Here is a 14,379-nt window from a genome sequence, read left to right on the forward strand (position 1 = left end):
ATCAGTACTGTCATCATCGCCAGCATCATCACAACACCGCTGCGACTCTTAGCCTTGAGGTAATCAAATCTGAGGCGAGACAAGTTAAGAGTCACGGCCAATCGCGGTCTGCTTGCGGAAAGCCCAAAAGAACTCCACTCAACTGTATTTACAAAAACACTAACCCTTTCGGGGACAGCGGTTACTCCAATGGACAGCTTATCATGTGATCGGGTTACGGGGCGCGTGAAAAGGTGAAAACAACCACCGCTGCAGACATAGACCATAATCTGTGGTTCGCAGACCGTACCGGTCCGCACAGAAAGAATAAATAACTTACATGGCTTCTGTTTTATTCATTTCGGAATCTGAGAGCAGTTTTATTTTGAAAAATGACCGGATTCTTTGTTACATCCGTCGACAATATGTCACACTTGACACAGGTCAAGGCGCGCTGGATCGGTTACCGCTAAAATGAAAACCGTGAGTGAGCAAAATGAGTAAAAAAATCCAAGCCAGGAGACAGAAGAGGAGCCGATGACTTTCAAGAAAAAGAAGGGCTACATTTCATAGACAGTATCAGGAGTCCGACTTAAAATACGGAATTTTCTCAAGAGGAGACTCCCACGCACCAAGCCCACTCTACATAATATGCGGCGATGGCGAGTCGTATTTTTCATGCGCTTTGTATTTGCGCTGGAATCTTTTTTGAAAGCACGTTTAAACGTTTCCAGAACGACCAGAGAGTGTTTCGGCCAGATAGGACGTTCCTCGTGTCGTGATTCGTGTTTATTATTATGTGAAGAAAAGACCATAGTTTTCATGCGGGTCATATCATAATTATTTTATTGTATTTGTCCGATCCCTGAAAATATTGTCTAACATTAGACCAGTCCATAGGGCAAAAACATTGCGACTCTTTATTCTTTTTTTTTTTTACATGATGCACAACTCTCATGTATTGCGCAATAATCTAATTGTAACATGTATTTGCTCCATATTTTTATGCATTTTTATGCTTTAGGAAACATTTAGGTCTGAATTTTGGTGGTGGCTCCGAACGGATTAGGGCATTTACATGGAAAATGCGTCTCTACTTCCAAAATTTTCTACTTAAGAAATTTCATCCAGAACCAATTAATTTCGTAAGTAGAGGCACCACTGTCTTGAAACGTGAATATGTAGCGGACGACTTGCTCAAATGTCAAGCTCTGCAAGGAGGTTTAGCTGTGTGGGTAGGACACATGAAAGGGACTGGTAGGGGAGAAAAAAAAAGGGTGGAGAGTTGAGCACAGAGCCCGTCATTATCTGCAGGCAACGACGCCAAGGCAGCTAATGCCGGCGACGCCACCACCGCTGCCACCGTGGCCTAAATGCGGCAGGCAAGAGCCGGGGCGGAACAATCATTGTGGAAAGAAAAGATCAACTGATTGCGGGCTGCTTCTTTGAGATTTAAAAATAAATTAATTAATCGCCGCCTCGCTGTGCTTTTTAACAGCAGGCAAGAAGATAAAGTTAAAGAGGGAGTGAAAATCATTAAGTACGCTTCTTGCTCCACACCTCATTAGTTCAAATGCCATACGCGGCTCGGCGTTGCTGTGTATTACTCCAAAGGCGCGCTCGCTTTTGCTAATCTGCTAATGGCTTCTCCATACACGACTGACCTCTTCGCCTCCGTCCTTCCTCGCATCCTTGGATCTTGCTGTCGTCGGAATAACAATCCCCCAACCGGTGCGCCCAGTGCAAAACGATCCAATTTCACTTCGTTGGACCAAAAATGATTTGTTGCATTAGCGACGGCTAAATAGTTAAAACCTCGACCAATTAAAAACGCTCACTTTATGTTCGGCGAACCGACTCTGCGTTTCAAAATCGCGCGAGAGAGATCCATTTCGTTCACAGCTGGAATTGGTCCTGAGAGTCTTTTTACAAATGTGGGCGCTGGTCAATTGTGCCTGATGAATTTCACAAGCGATTGCTTGTGGCGGCAGGTTATTTTTTTCTTTCATTTATTTATTTGGGGGGGGGGGCGAGAAACACACATCACAGACGTGGCAGCTTGCAAGGAGGTTCAGCGGTGCGAGAAAGCTGAATGAACTCAAAGGAGCGGAAGATTGATGATGACGATGATGAGAGAAATGGGGCAGTTCATTTTCACCAAACAAGTGTTTCCAGTTTCTTTTTACATGGTGCAAAAATATAAATGCACCAAAACGCAACACAGAAATTGCAAGAGCAACCACAGCAAAGTTTGGGCCAATTGGGATTTTTGTTCACTTTGAAAGTTAGTCGACAAGAAACCAGTTTTCTGTGATAATGTCAGCAGCAAAACAACCATGAGAAAGAGAAGATTTGTTCCACAAGAAAAAAAAAAAAACGTTTGCTCTTGGCTTTTCCCCCCCATTCACAAGTCATCTGCAAAAGAAGTCACTTTCACCCCCAAAAACGCCGGTTTCTGCCCAAAAAGTTGAGAAAATGTGATCTTTGCAAAAAGAAACATGCCAAGGTTTTTTCCATCAACTATGTCATCATTTCTTGAGATTGTTCTCCTATATATATATTTCTCTTCCAGAGTCATCAACTCAAAAACTGTGCTGTCAAACACTAAGCGATGAAACGCTGCCATCTATAAGTCATTAATGTTATACAAATGGGGGAGGGGGGGGGGGGGAATTATGTTCCATGCCTGTTGAAAAACGTACTTGACACCAATACAGTAATCCCTCGTTTATCGCGGTTAATGGGCACCAAAACCACCCGCGGTAAACGAAAATCCGCGAAGTAGCGACCAATAAACATATACAGGTAAGAAGTCCGCGAGAAGCTGCAAAACAACAGCGAGTCAACATATACAGTACTATATATATATATATATATATATATATATATATATATATATATATTTATATATATATATTTTTTTTTTAATGAATATGTTTGAAAAAATCCGCGATGCACTGAAGCCGCGATAAACGAACGGCGAAATAGCGAGGGATTACTGTATTCACCAGTGTCTGCCAGCGGTTAGATTCTAATTGACAAATATAAACGGCAATGGCAGTGAAACAGTTTAACACACTCGGCGTCGCTCAGGATTTTTTTTTTCTCCACCCAAAAATGACAATTGATTGTCGCTGATTGCGCGAGGGAGTAAAAAGCAAAAATTAATTAACAAATTAATTAGTTAACTAATTAATTAGTTAATTAAAAGTGGGGGGAGGGGGAGCAAGAAAATAGCAATTGGGATTCTGGATTTGACGGCTCACCACATCTGGATTTGGATGCATTTCAGCCACAACCGAATCAGGCTTGAACTGGTTTAGGAGTTGCTATGTAATGGGCGCTAGTGTGAAAGCGCCTTCACTCCCATTAGACCAGGGGTGTCCAAACTTTTTGCCAAGGGGGCCAGATTTTATGTGGTAAAATGTCGGGGGGCCGACCTTGGCTGACATTCTTTACATTGAACAACAATATTGTTCAACAAATTTTAGTAAGCCAGTCTGTTTCACATTTCCATTTTTATTTTAATTTCAACAATCTTAAGAATTTCTTTTGGTTCATTTGAAACAGGAATTTGAAATATGACATATCAGTCAATATAAACACGGAGTGATGTCTTGTTAACTCGTGAGTGATGCCCTCTAGTGTCTAAATGCTATTACTCATTTAGTGAATGCTATTACTCATTTAGCCACTAGAGGGAAGCAGTACTCTATGAAACATCACTCACCAGTCTACGAGACCTCAGTCAATGCAACACGTGTTCCATTGCGCCCAAACTGCGGGCCAGACGGCACTGATTTTATGACAGGGGCCGAGGGCCGGATGAAATTCGACCGCGGGCCGGATTTGGCCCCCGGGCCGGACTTTGGACATGCCTGCATTAGACCTTATCAAGAACACTTCAGCCCCCCCATCCCTCCCACCCCCCACTGACTTGCACCGTTGCTTCGACTGCCTATCAAATGAATTCTCTCGCCCCTTGTAATTAAGCCTTTGAATGCACTTGCAGATCCGACAAGTATCTCCTTCAACTCTTTTGCCAATTCCCCTTTCGCAATCAGCCCAAACACGCTTGTGCCGCTTCGAAAACAAAGCCACGAGGGTGAAGCAAACGCGAGGCCAGGGTTCAATCGATGCACAACCGTCGTTGCCTCGTTATCACTCAACACTAGTCGTTGCCTCGTTATCACTCAACACTAAGCACCTGAGCGTAAAAAAACTTTGAAGCATTATATAAAAAAAACCACACACAGCAGTGACGTTCACACGCGCACCGAAAACGCTTTGCGCACCAACGTGAGCGTGTTGAACATTTTGCGCATTTTTTTTTCTTTTTTGAATTATTGTCTTACCTTGATGACGCAGGTCGGCGTCCGTCTGGCGAGGAGGAAGCCTTGCGCGATATTCCTTCGCGTTGAGACGACTGCGGCGCGGATGCGGAGGGAGGACGTCACTTGTGCGGCCGGCTCCGACACGCCGTAGTAGTGTCCCGCTGCATGGCTCCGTGTGTTCGCCTGCATCACGGAGCGTGCGGGTGTGTGTAAGAGAGAAAAGAGGGAGAACACAAGCGGCACATGACGGGTACGAAGCAAAACCCGGACTGGAGTTCAGGGCTCAGCTCGAAACAAGTCTGCCAAATATGATTTTGCTTTCAAGGCGACTGATGTATTTTTTTAATGCAAATACCACTGGAGTATTTTTTATACGGTTTTGCAACATGTAATGAAATGAAAAGATGTGCACCCACACACAGAGAAAGAGTACAGTGGAGGCTCAAATTATAGCATCTTGAATGCCTTAGTTCAGGGTTTGGCAAACCCGCGGCTCTTTGGCTGGTTCAACGCGGCTCCGGGGCTCTCATACGACAAGCGTCGAAAACGCTTCGGCAGCGGCGCAGTTGGCGCCTTGTTTGAATGGCATCCATTTAAACAAGGCGCCAAGTTCACATAACGTACTCCGTCAGCCTATCATCAGTCCCGTTACTTGATTGACATAAAGGGCAACCAATCAGATGACTGCATCGCCGCTCATTCGCAAACAACGGCGCTAAGTGCTAAGCTAGTCAGCAAATTACCTCAGATTTTAAGACAGGGGAGCCCAATACGCCGATCAGAATCGACCAGGAACCAGCGAACTGGTCCCAAGTCGACCGCAAGGGGTGGGATGAGGAAATGCGTGGGGGGAAAAATTGTTTGTTTGCATCTTGAGCTTTCGTTCATTTTCAACCCATTCCGACTGTTGCTCATCATAGTGTGCGTGCATATGTGGGCAAGTGCACTGGTGGGCACCGGCGTGAGTGCTTGCATGCGAGCGTGTGTGCGTGCGTGAGTGCGTGTGTGTACGCGCGTGCGCGAGGAAGGGTATGATGTGGCTCTTTGCAGTCACTCAGTAAAAAATTGGCTCTTCGTCTCTGAGTGGTTGGCCACACTGCCTTAGTTCATGCTCCAAGCGGCTTGGTAATGAAGTGCTGCACCCATTAGCGAAAATGCTCTTGTGACACTAATTTGCAGGTATACTTCCATTATACTTGACATGGAGGAGATTGTCTCAAAAAATGTTTCGGGTGAATAGGAGTAATCTGGGGTAGAGTAGGTTCCTGCGTGCTAAAATCCGTAACAGCACAGCTCAAGTGGGTAGATTGATGTAGGATGGAACACATATGGGAATCGCTGTGTTAATTGTTGTGGGAAGGGGATGAGGGGGGGGGGGTTATTATCCTCAACTACTTAATAGCTGGTAGCACATCAAGATGTTTCATGGATGTGTCAGGGAAGTCAATAATCCAGACTCAAGAGTGATTGTAAGCAGACACTAACGCTTATGAAGCTGAATGATTTGCTGTTGACTTTGAATGTAATAAATCCCAGCGGACCCCAAGGGAAGCGTCGTGTTCGCCCCGCGGTAATTTTTTTTTTTTTTATACAGAGCGACCCTTAAACAACGACAGCGCACTGTGGCTTGCATATAATTCATTCAAGGCCGAGATACTTTTCTGTCTCACCTGATGGCTACTTCTGCGAGCTGGTTAGAGTTCGTTTCATAAATGCAAGCTGTACTTTTGGTTGGTTTGTTTATTTAATTTTTTTAACTTTTCATTTTTATTTGATTTCATGGACAAAAGTTTTTCCTTTTTTTTTTTTAGTTCAAATGAAAGTTTCTGGGAGAGGCGATAAGCAGCTTGACAAATTACATCTGCTGACCTGCTGCTGGTTGTGAAGTGACTTTTTCACTCCCAGCTTATCATTAAAAAAAACAAATAATTAAAAAAACCAATACACAATGTCCACATAATTATTGGTAGTAAAAAGCATCATATGAAAAAGTAACAGTATCAATGTCTGCAGATCTGAAAACGAGATTAAGTACCATTTCACTCTGTCATTGATCTGTCAGATATAGTTGAACATCAATTTTATTTTATTTTTTGTCGCAACTCCTGCACTTCCCAACATTTCGCTTAGCACAAGTCCATCTAGGTCTTTTTAGTACAGTAATCCCTCGTTTATCGTAGTTAATGGGGACCAAAACCACCCGCAATAAACGAACCGCGAAGTAGCGAGGGATGACTGTATATAATACTTCCGTGTCTCATCACAGAACATTTCAACTCGACTCTCCAACGTCTCAAACACTTCCATAACGGATCCACTCCGTGTTTTGCATCCGGCTCTGGCTCAGCATGCAACAGCCAGCTCGTTATCAATAATTCAGAATTGAAGGAAGGTAGTTGAAAACATATGAAAGGTGAACATAGAGAGTGTTCCAGTACGTGGCTGTCACATTTCCAATCCAATTAGCCTCGGACTGTTTGCGTGGAAGGCTGCATTTGTTTCCAAGTGAGCATCACCGGTGGAGATTTATGCTTGGCATTCGGGCGCACACGCCGTGCACTAACTCCTCTTCGTTCTTAATTACTTTCCTGTTTATATTGAAGTTTCCGCAGGAGACGTATGAATAATGAATGGTCTTACCTTAATAGAGATTCCAAGCTGCCACACAGAGATGTCAATACTGACTCAATGAAGTGTGAGTCACGCGGTGCATAGAGCAGCCAAAAACTGTCGTCAAATAATAGGAGTGGAACTTTTGGTTAATTTTAGTCAAGTTACAAAAAAAACCAAAGGCTGTGGTTGACTTGCTGAGATATAGTAGGCTGAAATGCAGGCGGAGGGGCGACACAGATGACAGCGCCTGCATGTTCTATGTTGTCATCTGGGACATTCCACTTCATATTTAATTTGTCACATCATCCCAGGAGGCTGAGCTTCCTTGAAGCCATTTTCCCCCTCTGATGCCTCTTCGAACACTTTTTGAGACTTGAAGGATGATAATCTGGGCTACAATGCGGGTGTCTTAATTATGCTCCCACCTAACATTTCCGTGGGGACGTCTTCAAACGTTTGAATTCCCCTTGAAGATTTTTTTAATCTCCTGTTAGACTCGATTTAGAACAACTCTTTGCCTGTGAGCGTGTTGAATTCAGCCTGAAAAGGAGCACCCCCGTAGCGCTTCATGAAGCTTTATCATAAACTGTACATTCTTTGCTCGTCTAATAAAACTAAAAACAAACCGAAAATAAGCAAAATTATGACTGTGTTTCTGTTATGATTCTGAAACTGGCGAAAGCTTGTTTTCAACGTCATTTTTGTCATCTGCGTCTTTCACACGTGTAAATTGAGGGGTTCGTTGTTTTTAGTGGATAGGTCTACTTTACAAACGGCAAAGGGAGAGATGGAATCCTTTAAATGCAGTTTTATTAAGAGAGAGAAAAAAGACGTCGGAGAGATGGAATCCTTTCAATGCAGTTTTATGAAAAGGGAGAAAAGACATCGGCACTGCAGAACACAACTTCCGGTAACAAAAACACTTCCTGCTTCTCTTCAGCCAATCAGACGCAAGCAACATAGAACGTTTCAACAATTATTAAACAGAATATAATTTATGTAACTATAACATAAAGGAATGTTATGCTCGAATATAAAATGATAATAATCAATAATATAACATAAGCTAACACACTTTCTACAAAAGATCGTGTTCGCTTCATGGTGTTACGGCAGTGTCGCAAAGCAGTGGTTGAGTGACTGCGCACACCTGTTACGGCAGTTGGAAAAAAGACCGTTGACACAGAGCAAGTTGTCTTTTCACCTTTATAGATAAAACAACGGGAAACACACCAGGGTATAAACAAATAAATAAGTTTTCCTCCACGAGAGGCAGACACAACTCTTCACGCTTTCGACTCGCCTTCATTCTCACGGAGCGCTCCTCCGGGGGGTTCATCTTGTGCTCTTCACACCTTTCTAAAGTTGACAACGTGAGGAAGCATGAAATATTGAACAGATGCACAGCCGTGTTCGGGCGGTCAGCCAAGCGGGTGAACGCGAAGAAGGGGACAAGTGTGAATGAGAGCAAAAAGTAACAAAACATAGGTGGGGCTGTTGTTGTGAAGGTAGATTTGACGAGGTGACACAAACCTGTCAAATTTCTTTCGAGTCAGGTGCGTCATTTGGAAGGAGAGCAACGAGGGAGTGCGGTGGCGTTTCTGGCATGAAAAGTTGAGCGGGCCACAACAGTGGGCGCTTTACATTTTTTAAAATCAAGACCGCAATCTATTTTATGCATAGCCAAATTAAAGGTATGAATAATACCTTTAATTCCATTTCTGTCGTGCCGTTGTGTTTCTCGTAAAATGTATTGATCCTCTTCAGTGATGAAAAAATTGCTCTCAGCTGTGGTCATGAGTGTTGCAATCATAATTTGGAGCGGTGACACAGTTAGGTTAGTTGTCATAAAATCAGCCGCAGCAGAGACAGAGCGTTTGCCAACATCCAACTCTTGAGTGACTGGACAGGCACTTGAGCACAATTTTGAGCTTAATTTTATTTCCAATTGGTCGGATTTGATTAGCCGCTAATTCAGCACGTGGATTAACTGAATTTACTAGAAAGTAAAGCAAGCTGCAAGCTGTGCTGCAAAATATCTCTTCCAATTGAGTCACTGCGGCATCACCAGCTTCTTTCATAACCGCTGGCTACATGCTAGAAAAAACAGCTCGGTCAGAAAGAACCGAATTTGGATTATAAATGGACTGATCCACGACTTGGGCGAATCGGAAACAACTTTCTGGGTTATTTTTGTTGTTTTTTAAATCCTAACTATTTTTCAAACCAATTTTTATTACACAATGAGCAGGAACAATATTTGGCAAGTGGAAGTTCAATATGGACCCCAAATTGAGTGTGTTCAAAGAACAATGAGGTTGATTGATGATACACCCGCTAAAATTGAACGTGTATGGATGCAGTATTTATATATTAATTGATTATTCAATTTCTCTTGTCGCGGCCCAGTGGACGACTGGTTAGTGTGTCGACCTCACAGTGCAGAGGTACTGGGTTCAATTCCAGCTCTGGCCCGTGTGGAGTTTGCATGTTCTCCCTGGGCCTGCGTGGGTTTTCTCCGGGTACTCCGATTTTCTCCCACATTCCAAAAACATGCATGGCAGGCTGATTGAACACTCCAAATTGTCCCAAGGCGTGAGCGTGGATGGTTGTTCGTCTCTGTGTGCCCTGCGAATGGCTGGCAACCAGTTCAGGGTGTACCCCCGCCTACTGCCCGAAGACAGTTGAGAGAGGCTCCAACACCCCCACCCCTCCCCACGACAGTGAGGATAAGCAGATTGGAAAATTAATGAATTTTACTAGTTTACTTTTTTTACTATTTTCACCAGGCCATGGTTATCTCTTTTTGTAGTCCTTCATTTTGTTTTAAACTCCACTGTCACATTGTTCATTTTTTCCCCAAAATACATACAAATAAAGGTCTGACTTAAAGTAATGGAAAGTTAAAAAAAAATTGGTCGAGACAAGAAAAACCACACACACACACACATTTCTTGATTTTGTGGCCCTTCCGACACACCTTTCACAATTTCCTTTTGTCTCCCGCTTCCTGGGCCGGCCACACGTTTACCTCGCCGCATCCCATGAGCCAAAGTGACAGGTGTCATAAGGGGCTCCGCTGATACTGGCGAAGGAAGCTGACTGCGGAAAACCAGTCAGCTCGCGTTGCGCTCACGGTGACAGCTGGAAACAGCAGCAGAAAGGAGGGTCAGTGCCTCTGCCAAGGAGGTTACGCTCTGCCTTTGATGTTCAGTATGCGCAACTCACTGCCGACAGTGTTGGATCGAGCAAACTGGAGAGTTGATGACACTGCTTCCCAACCAAGATTGAGCCAAGGCACATTGGGAAAAAAAATCTCATGGCAAAGAACCTAAATTGTAAACCCCCCAGGGAACCAAACCAGGAATAACAACAACATAAACAAGCGATTGACCTTGAAAATGCTCATCCTTGCTCATATAAAAAGTTTAAACCACAGCTGTCAAAGTCAAGGCCCGGGGGCCAGATGCGACCCACCCCGTAATTTTATGTGGCCCGATGGGGGAGCACATCATGTGTGTCAACTATGATGGTTCATGTCGAAATCTGTACCAAAATGTACAATTGTCATAAATAACGTTGAGATTTTATACCGGCCCTCTGAGAGAAGCCGTAACTCTGAAGTGGCCCCCGACAAAAAATGCGTTTAACACCCCTGGTTTAAACTGTCACTACCATCAACTGTGATCCTGTAAAGCAGGGGTGTCAAACTCATTTGGGAAATTTGGAGTTACGTCTTCCCTCGGATGGCCATTATGACAGTGAAACCGCAACATGATTACTTGTACACAACAAATGAACAGATTATTAGTTTTGAAATCAGTCAAGCCATTTATAAGTTTGTTCAATTATTGTTCGAGTGAGTGGAAACTGTGTTACAAAATGATTGCAAGATCACAACGTTATTTATTACACATGAGAATTGGACATTTTGGGACACATTTTTGTCACGTCGCGTGTCCGCCAGCAGGTGGCGGGTTTTTTCCTCCGTCATCTGCACATCTGTCCGTAATTTCGGGCTGATTATCCTCCTTTATTAAGAGACTCCGGCAGTCCTCTCACTTCCGGAGAATTCCTTACCGTGCCATTGCTCTCTCGCGCTCCTTCATCGTTTGATATTACTCGCTGCCTTTTTGCCTTACGGCCACTACAATAGTGATTCGCGTTGCATCCAAATTGTTATTGCTCTAGTTTACTGATCTCTGTACTTCCTCGCGTTTTCGGTTGTTTTCCTTATTTCCTGGTCCTTATTTGACCAGCGTTTTTTGTTACCGTTTTTCCTGTCGGGCTCTTTCTGTTCGTTATTAAAAACCTTTTGTGTTTCATACAAGATCTTTTCGTGTCTGTTTTTCCCTGGGATCCACCTCGATTATTTTTTGTTGTGCACGAGGCGATTTTTCATCGCCTCGGGCCCAACGTGACAATTTTAGCAAGTTGACACACATGATTTGCTTTCGCGGGCCACATAAAATGATCTGGCAGGCCAGAACCGGCCCCCGGACCTTGACTTTGACACCGTGCTGTAAAGGGAATTTAGTAATGATTTTCTAAATACATGCGTGATTAGATTGCCAGAAACAAGTGGAATCACTGAGAATCAGATACGAATTGTGATGATGTAGCGTTAAAGCCATATTCATCATGTGCCTCGTTGTTGGCAACTGAGCAGCGCCATTCTCGAGCCTCATTTGATATACTGATGTTTTTTTTATTTTTATAATTTACGCAATATAAACCTAAAAAAAAAGAATGTGTGACAGATTATTTGATTTCAGAAAAATGTGTACTTTAGCAGAAAAACGCTAATAGGTGCTGTTATCAACCAATAGCTGAGGATAATTTACACACGAACCCCCCCCCTCCCCCCCACAAAAATGTGAATTTGCATGTAGCAAACCACGAATAGGCAGGGGTTGACTTAATACAGGTACTCATTATAAATAATGATGAATAAATTAATTGTACTTCTGCTACCTAGTGAAAGAGCATTTCTTTTGTTCTGCTTGTCACTATACATCACCGGCATAGATAGTTGAACATTTGCATTTTATTATTTGCAGTAAACAAATCACTTTCAGACCAATTCACGCAAACTGGATTATCTGCCACAACCCACTAATGTTCCCCAGCACGATTGGTTGGGCAACACTTTTTTTTTTTTTTTTTCATGCACCGATAATGATAATTTGTAACCTGAAAACATGAAAAGCTGTCCACTGTAGTAACCGCAGTTCCTGAAAGGGTTAAAAACAAAATAAGAGAAATGAACGCGTGACCAACGATTGAACGGAGCAGTCTCGGTTATGAGTAAAGGGGAGAAAAAGCCGCCTTTTGTGAAGGATAAATAACAGGCAATCCTTTCACAGAGTCAAGCAATTCCACAAGTGACACCTGAACAATGCCGCAAAGCCACTCGCTCTCCGACAGGATTTCGAAACCAAATCACACAGTCGGAAGGCAATGACAATGACAGATGTGCAGTTCAGTTCTGCTTTGAGGATGTCAGGGGACGTATCATCGACTCGATTTCCAGTTCCAGTTCCAGCTGTTTTAAGATGGATGGCAGCACAAAACAGAAGGCCTAACTGCCACAAAGCACCGACGCGCGATTGTTATTAGGATTCCTCCCGACGTACAATAATGAGTCAAATAAAACATTTCATTTACACCAACTTAATCTTTTATTTGTCATTAGTTTGAGTCCCGACTAAATCTCTCGTAAACATGCTGTGCTCTGTGCCATTCGAGTCCAGAGTCAGTGTGGCATTTTAAAATCTCATTAGCAGCATAAATCACACACAATCTGCATAGACTTGCTCATAAACTCATAGATGGGTGTAAAAAAAACATGCCAGATCAACAAACAGTGTCATTTCACTTCTCTATTCTGGCTCGGATAGCTTGAAAATTAAAAAGTGGTTGAGTTGCAGTATTAGCATAAATATTTGCGACGGTAGCTCACTGTTATACAGTAAACATTGTGAAAATAGTTCCACCCATGTTGTCCAATAGAGAGTGGAATTTAAACTAGCAAGCCGATATTTCGAAAATAATTGTCGCAAGAGGGGTCTGAAAACTCACTTAATACGAGTGACAAAATCGTTGCTTTTGAAAGCTAAATTTTCCCTGTTCGCAAACATGTAGTTAGTGGAAGAAGTTGGAAACATGATAACACCGGAAAAGAAACATTGTCCTGACAATTAAATTTGAATCAATCGCTAAAATTGATTTATTGCCACGTCCTGTTACCAATTAATGTAAACAGCATGTAACATAAGCAACGTAATGGCTAATGACTCGCGCAAAAATGAACAGAGAAGCTAGCTAACATGGCCGTAGGTTCCTCACAGTGAGTTTGATCAATTCAAATTTAACAAGTGGGAAGTCAGCACATTAGTCACTTCATTAACATGCAAATCCAACCATTTAGAGAGAGACCTTACGCCCTGGAAGGTATCATGCTAATTTCGTCTGTCTGCCACTTCATAAGCATGTCACTGAACTTTGCCACATCAATAAAATTAACGGAAGAGTAGCCACTGTCGCGGCTTGAATTTACGTCTGACTTGAACGATAAATGAGATTAATTAGTCTCTTCCCGTTTTCTTTGAGCAGAGTATACAGCTTTTCCTAGCTAGAAGATAGAGTGATCATTTATTCCAGTCTGTAAATGTCTGGCTATGACTAGATGAGTAGCAACTGGGTGTGTTGAGTGTTTCCAAAACGTCACTCACCAGTCATTCAACACAACAAACATTCCGAACCGCAACATCGTGACCAGTTGAGCTAACAGTTAGCCTACGCCCTTGGTTTGTTGGTTTTCATTAGTTTTGATTTTGGGAGAAACGCTTCATTTTAGTTTTCCTTTTATCTGTTTTAGTATTAGATTGAATTTTTTTCCATACATGTCAAATTTGTGGAGTGCAAAACTTAAAATTATTCTGTAATAACGTAAACCACATTTTCCATACAAGTCTTTGACCTTTTTAACACACATTCAAACAGTAATACCAGAATAAATACATTTGCACCCAAAAGCTCATGTCAAAAATTAATTGATAAAGATGAAAACGAAGGACATTTCAACGACAACTATGGTTAGTGTTATAAACATTAAATGTCGTTTCAGTTAGTTATAGTCTTTTAAATAGCACTCCCACGCTCCCATTTTCATTTCATTTCTTTGATAATTTTTTTTTCCATTTTAGTTTCAGTTATTTCCAACCTATAACCTTGGGACTGACTCAAGAGCAGTGTAATCCATTTTGCCCCACGACGTAAAATAACCCATGACCGATCACGCGCAATCCAAATCATTCTTTACTGATGTCAGTGACAGTAACTTTAAGAGTACGGTATTCAATGGGAGTAACTCAAAAAGAGATCAACAGCAATAACTGACGGCCTTACCTCTAAAAGATGCCGTGACACGGTCCCATAATCCACCGCCTCT

The 14,379-nt window shown here is 42.6% G+C and overlaps 1 protein-coding gene across 1 annotated transcript in view; it reads right to left on the minus strand.

Annotated features, from left to right (window-relative positions):
• The window catches only part of dlgap1b (discs, large (Drosophila) homolog-associated protein 1b), a 90,997-nt gene extending 76,618 nt beyond the window's left edge, over nt 1-14,379 (minus strand). The window contains exons 1-3 of the mRNA XM_052054085.1: nt 14,337-14,379; nt 6,954-7,040; nt 4,335-4,496 (exon numbers count right to left, since the gene is read on the minus strand). The gene's annotated coding sequence lies outside the window, so the exon portion shown is untranslated. The remainder of the gene's footprint in view (nt 1-4,334; nt 4,497-6,953; nt 7,041-14,336) is intronic.

The sequence above is a fragment of the Hippocampus zosterae genome, chromosome 20 (genome assembly GCF_025434085.1).
Source record: "Hippocampus zosterae strain Florida chromosome 20, ASM2543408v3, whole genome shotgun sequence".
Lineage (NCBI taxonomy): Eukaryota > Metazoa > Chordata > Actinopteri > Syngnathiformes > Syngnathidae > Hippocampus > Hippocampus zosterae.